The sequence below is a fragment of the Durio zibethinus genome, chromosome 26 (assembly GCF_047325235.1).
Source record: "Durio zibethinus cultivar Kanyao isolate XHJ-2024 chromosome 26, ASM4732523v1, whole genome shotgun sequence".
Classification (NCBI taxonomy): Eukaryota; Viridiplantae; Streptophyta; class Magnoliopsida; order Malvales; family Malvaceae; genus Durio; species Durio zibethinus.
Window position 1 is genome coordinate 12,975,739 of NC_143187.1, and position 7,277 is coordinate 12,983,015.

A 7,277-nucleotide genomic window follows, 5' to 3' on the forward strand; every position below is an offset into this window, starting at 1 on the left:
TAAAAATTGAAATGAATAAATGATAGGTGAAACCTTTAGATCGATGAGGAATGAATCCCAGTATACATATAGCTCATATGGCTCTACTTATTAGTGACTCGGTCTGAAAAATTCAATATTATTATACTATACCCCTCTTTGAGAAAAGGGAAAGTGGTACACTACAGGTGTTTTGGTTTTTAGTGGCATTTTTTTTTACTGTTTAGTGGCATTTATTAACACCACGATAAAGTTTGTGGCGGTTGTGAAAAATGCCACGCAGAATGTCGCCTATTCACACTTCACGAAAAATAGTGGCGTTTTTAAAAAAATGCCTCTAACTTAGCGGCGTTTTCTGATACAAACGTCACTAAATTTAGTAGTGTTTTTTGATGCAAATGCTACTAAATTTATCGGCTTTTGTATTTAAAAACGTCGCTAAATTATGAATTTAGTGGCATTTGCATAAAAAAAAGTCGCTAAATTTAACGACATTTGTGTTTAAAAATGCCACTAAATATAACGACATTTTCTGATACAAACGTCACTAAATTCAGCATGTAATGGCTTTTTTAAATACAAACATCGTTAAATAAAAAAATTTATTTTTAAAATTTTATTTTTAATATTTATTATTATAATTAAATACAAATTGTTAAAAGAAATAAAAATGAATTTAAATTTATAAACAGAATATTATAAATATTTAAATATCTAAATACATAATTTGTTTCAATATGCATGTAACACAAAGTTTAATATATGTAATAACATTTCACTTTGCATTTGTTTTCTTCTTGCCTATCAATGGACTCCATAGAAGGAGTTACACTTGCTTTTAGTGGAGCCTACAATGCCTATTCATCCTCTTGGGTTCCACTGCTAAAGAGAACATTTCTCCAGGAACCTCAAAATGTGTTGTCAGAATTGCATCACAGTACATTTCATTTATCTTATCCACAACTTCATATTCCATTTTGATTGAAAAATGTCATTGGGTAAGCTATAAAAGGTAGCATAAAATTTGTAATGCAAGATAAAATCAAGGAAGATATACAAGATCTCATTGATCTACACCTAATTGATGCTAAAACAAGTGCTCATAAATTGGAATTGAAAAGATCAATTAAGGAACCAAAAGTAAAATTGATCTGAAGAATAAACAGTGCAAGAAAATACAAGAATTAACTAAAAACAACTAAAATATAAAGTGAAATTCAACCAAAACTCATTGAGTTGATGAAAGAAAAAATTAGGTCTAGAAGCTTATAATGAAAATGAACTTGAAATGAGCTAAGAAACAATTCATCAATCAATTTTGCTACAAAATTCAACAAGAAAATGATAGCAAAATAGAGAAAAACCAGCTTAATGAACTAGCAACTCAAGTGATACTAAAAACAGAGAAAAACAGAGCATTAACAATTAAATCTATCCAAACACCAAATGAATTCATGAAATAAATGCAATAAATTAAAAAATAAAAAGTAAACATGTAAAACTAAGAATGTAAAATATGAGAGAATCAAATCGAACAACTAGAAGGAGAGAGGATCACCATTCATCAAGTTCTCATGCATGGATTGCTTCTGCCTTTTGGATTCACCCTTAACTTTGAAGAATTACCTGTATACGTACAAATGGAATTTGAGGTTGAGTTTTTACTGGATTATAGCATTGTGAACTACGAATCTAGGAAAAAAAAATTGAAGTAAATCAAGCTAGAATTCACTGAGTCTTGATTAAAAGACTAAAGATAGGTCAGGTGCACAGTTTTGAAACCAGATTTGAGCTGAATGTGAATTTTACAGAATTTGAAAAGGAAATCATGAGAATTTGTAAATTTCATTATGAAAACCTTAAAGAACATTCAAAAAAAGTGTAGGAAACCTAAAATTGTAATAAGATTCAATTAAGAAAACTAAAAATGACAGCAGATCAAGTTCTAACAAGAAAAATGAAAGGTAAAATATCAATGTTGTGCTCAATGTTGTACCAGCAAAGATTTATGGAAAGCATAAACTTCTTATAAGACAACTGATTAATCATAAAATATGGCTTAAATAAGGTTCAGAAAAGTATGAACAAGTATCAACAAATATCATACAGATATTCATGTGAAACAATGGCCTCCCATCTCAAAACCCTTCAGCTTTTGACAAATTATTAAAAGAAGTTCTTTTTGTAATAGAATACAAGATTCAAGTACATTATCATGAATTTATACTTTCATATAGTTCTCTTGATTTGAAAGATCTTCTTTCAAAATAATTACATTTCTCGCTTCCTCTCACACTCACCTAAGAACATTTAGCACATTAAATCAAACAGCAAGCAAAGATTTCTATATTAAACCAGCAGACATAAAGCAAGAGTCAAGGCAAAGTATTCACATATAGATATGAGATAAGTGAGAGCAACCTTGTGCTAAGTACTTAAAGAGCTTTCCAGCAGCTGAAAAGATTGAAAGAGCTATCTCAGCATCGTAAAGACTGGAAAACTCATAAGCTTTCTTGAAAAGTCCTTATCTCCTTTTTGAGAAAGTCACCTGCCTCATTGCTACGTTGTCAATCTTCTTGATTTGAATTTTCTTTCTCACCATTCTCTTCTAAGAAAAAAGTTGGGGAAAAAAAGGAAATTATAAAAGAGAAAGAGGGGGTTTCAATTTTGAAAAAAAATTTTAGCCGCATTATTTCGTCACGATAGTGGCGTTTACTTAAAAAAATGTCACTATTTACAAAGAGGATTATTCAAGGCATTTTTTGAAAAAAAATGCCTTCAATAATCCCCTCAAATTTTTTTGAGAGGACTATTGAAGGCGTTTGTTTGACCAAAAATACTTTCAATAATCTTCTTTAATTTTTTAAAAAGGATTATTAAAGGCGTTTTCTGTAAAAAAAAATACTTTCAATAATCCCCTTCATTTTATATGATAAGATTATTGAAGGCGTTTTTTATCAAAAAATACCTTTAATAATCCTCTCTAATATTTTGAAAAGCATTATTGATGGCCTTTTTTTTGGCCAAAAACGCCTTCAATAATCCCCTGTAATTTTTTTAGAGAGGATTATTGAAAGTGTTTTATGTAAAAATAAAAAACTTTAATAATCCTTTCCAATTTTTTATAAGGGATTATCAAAGGCGTTCCAAGCAAAAAACGCCTTAAATAATTTGCTCATAAAAAATAAAGATAATTATTGAAGCCATTTTTTGTTAGAAATGCCTTCAATAATTTCGTTAAAAAATTGTAGAGGATTATTAAAGGCATTTTTGGTAAAAAAAATTCCTTCAATAAATTTTCTTATCAGTAAATCTGTCAAAAGTAGAGTAGCATTGTTGGTTAGAGCATACGATTGTTAATCATAAAGTTATAGGTTTATTCCCTCATTTCAGCATTTTTTAAGATTTTTGAGAAAGATTGAATTTATGACCTTATGATTAACAACCGTATGCTTTAACCATCAATGCTACTCCATTTTTCACAAATTTATTGACAAAGATATTTATTGAAGCCGTTTTTGACAAAAAAAAATACCTTCAATAATTTCTTTCAATTTTTTTAGAAGGGATTATTGAAGGCATTTTCTACAAAAAAAAACCTTCAGTAATCCCTTTGAATTTTTATAAGGGATTATTGAAGGTGTTTTAGGCAAAAAACGCCTTGAATAATCTGCTCATAAAAAATAGAGGCATTTATTAAAGGCGTTTTCTACTAAAAACGCCTTTTACAATTTTCCTAAAAAATTGTAAAAGATTATTAAAGACGTTTTTGGTAAAAAATACCTTCAATAAAGTTTCTTGTCAATAAATTTATCAAAAATAGAGTAGTACTGTCGATTAGAGCAAATGGTTGTTAATCATAAGGTTGTAGGTTCGATCTCTTTTTTCAGCATTTTTTAAGTTTTTGGTCAGAAATACTTTCAATAATTCTCCTAAAAATTTGAAGTCGAATATTAAAGGCATTTTTGGTCAAAAACGCCTTTAATAATCCCTTGACAAATTCAAAAAATACTAAAAGAAGGGATCGAACCTATTAACTTATAATTAATAACCGTATACTCTAACTATCAATGCTACTCCATTTTTCACAAAGTTATTGACAAGGAGATTTATTGAAGGCGTTTTTTACAAAAAATTCTTTCAATAATCCTCTACAGTTTTTTTAAGAGATTTATTGAAGGCATATCTAGCAGAAAATGCATTTAATAATCACTTTTATTTTTTATGAACAAATTATTCAAAGCGTTTGTTGCCTGAAACGCCTTTAATAATCACTCCAATTTTAGTAGATAGGATTATTCAAGGCATTTTAGTCAATAAACGCCGTTAATTTTTGTCTTTAATGGCGTTTATATGTATAAACACCGTTATTTGAATATTTAGTGACGTTTGGATAATAAACGCCTGAAGTTTTACAAAAACACGAAAGCTAACGGCATTTCTAAATGAAAGGCCACTACAAAACTGTCGTTAATATGCCATTTTGCTATAGTGGTACCTAGAGCTTAACGTGATTAGCTAAATATATGTTAGGACAGTCTTCAAGATTTGCTCTACCCTTTAGCTCATTCATCACTTTTTTAGAGATTATGTCGAGGTTACACAGAGTATATATAGGGACCTCAACAAGTTTGTCTTGCTCTATAAGACTCTTCCCCTTGCCATCATGTTTTTTAGTTAAAGTACTCTCTTTCTCTTATTCTTCTTCAAAACCCTCATCGTCAGAAGCATCTGACTCTAGAGTAAAATATGGATCTTGAGAAAAAATAATGGATGAAAGTAGCTTGATCTTAAAAAAAGAGGGACAAGTTGAAGACCCCTTAGGAGAGGATGAGATGTCAAGAAAAACAAATTGAAGGAAAAGATAAAAGTGGTATGAAGTGGAAAAGATTGAACCCTAAAAGGGAAAATACCTGAAGAGAAAGAAAGATCAATAATAGAAGATAAACCAACCTAAGAGATGGGGAAAATAATTAGATTTCAAAGTTCAAAGTTGATTTGAGCACACAACTTTTCAATGCTCAAAACTCGCTCGTCTTTTGCCTAAGCATTCTCTTTATTGCATTGCTGCCCTTCCTCAAACATCAAATTGAACTAATAAGCTATCTTTGTATAGTTACGACCTCTAATAACAAAAAGGATCAAATCACCATATTACTACTCTTGCTAACCTCCTATTGGCTCTACCTTATAGCTTTTAGTCTCTTCAAAACTCATACTATAAGACATGATTAAAAGTACATACTAAAGTAAGCATAGAAAAAAACTTCGAAAGCAAGAAAGTTACAGAAATAAAAAATTTTAGGTCAAATTGAGAACAAAGAAAGTGAAAGATAGAAAACTGAAGCCTCATAAGCCTTTTTATATAGATGCGCTTCAGTCTAGAAGAGTGGCATGATCCTCACCACATGTTAGTGCATGGGTGAGTAGACATTTTTTCATCTTTTAACTTTAAATTCCCTATTCAAATCGTCTCTTATTCATTTAATGTTATTAGACTAGCCTAATCGGATGAACTCTAGATCGAACTAATCAAACCAAATAATTGTCAAGGGTAAACTAAGAGCCCGATTCACTATCAAGGTTCAAAAAGAAGGCTTATGTCTAAATTTTTAAAATAAAACACAAGTCTCACCACAGCCTTACAAATTTCAGCAATAATCTTGAATCACCCCAGACAATTATCATTTCAGTAATCTTTAAATCAATTATGCACTCATCTCAAGACAAATGCACGAGATTGGATAACCATTAGGTCAAACGGTGGTTTAAATTTAGTCATCATCTTAAATCGACCTTCCTTACAACATCAATTTTTAACAAAATATGTAGCCATTTGCCCCACACCGGGGATGTGGATAAAAAATTTGGTGATCTAATACTCAAAAAGCTTGATGGGGGATAGAATATTAGAGGCATATAATCGTTAAAAAGGCATATTGGTCTTTTTTCCCTTCTTTGTCTTCAGCAGACAACTTGGGTTACCTTGGTCATTTGTGTTGACTTGACATGTTAGATAGTTTGACACTTCTAATGCTACCTCAGCTTGGCCTTGTCCTAATTGTCCTTTCTTTATCCCTCTCAGCTTACCTATAAATATGAAAATTCAGGCCCATGAAACCAAGTTCATCTAACTTATACCTTTATTTCATTTTTACTTTTTCACATCTTTTTCGACCTGATCCTTATTGACTTACGCATTTGTGTGCAAACGCAGGGAACACCCCTGTCTTTGCCTTTACCATTCTTTTCATTTGCCTTTATAAAGATACCCTCAGGTTGTAGTTCGGCACAAACAGATATGATCAAATTTCTAGCTTCAATGACATGAGGCTCCCTAAAGCTACTATTTTTGCTTGTAAAACCACTCCCAGTTATTGTAGAAATGCTTCCATTGGTGTTATTGGCAACAACCTTAACCACATTATTTGAATTAGATAGATACTTTAAGTGGATTACTAGGGAAGTTAAAGCCAACTTATTGTTTTTATCATTTTATAACAATAGATGGATAGATGAATGACAAGAAATGTAAGAACCGCAAAACTTGTAATAGGAGCAACTATTGAAACAAATGTGTTTCTTCTTAAACCTTTTGTTTTTGTTAATTCCATGGAAGAATAATGGGATTAACACCTAAACCTTTTGATGTGGGTTAAAAATTTAGGGATTTTTTGTTGCGTGAAGAATTTATTCAGCTTTTAGGATTTTAATTGTTTTTTTTTTATTTTTATAGTTTTTTTTGTTAATGATATTAAGATATTATTAAGTTTAGGAAAAATTTGTGTTAATGCTAATATAGCTTTTTAGTAGTCCACAAGGCCAAAATTTGTAATACACAGTAGCATTAATAATGCTAAAAGCCAATAAAAATATCATGTCAGTAGCCACGTTAGCTATTTAAAGGATAAAATTTAACACTGTTAACAATTGAACTGAAATTTTTAAAAAATAATATTATAAGGATTAAATTCTTTTAAATAATATTAAATGGACCGAATTCTAAAATATCGATAAGTATATGGACCTATATCATATTTTTACCTAAAAAAATAAAAATGGGAACCCAAACTGCATATATCTTTAGCTAATGTCAGTGCATGATGCCATAATGCCATTCTTTGACCAACAAAAAAGCAAGATACAATTGTGGAAGCAAAGAGAATAGAAGAACAAAAGCATGATCATGCAAAATCATTCAAAAATATTTTCATCTCTTAATTTTCCTTTTTGAGAGTATTGTAATTTTGTTCTAGCTTTGTCTTTTCAAAGCTAAAACTATTTTGATAATTGATATT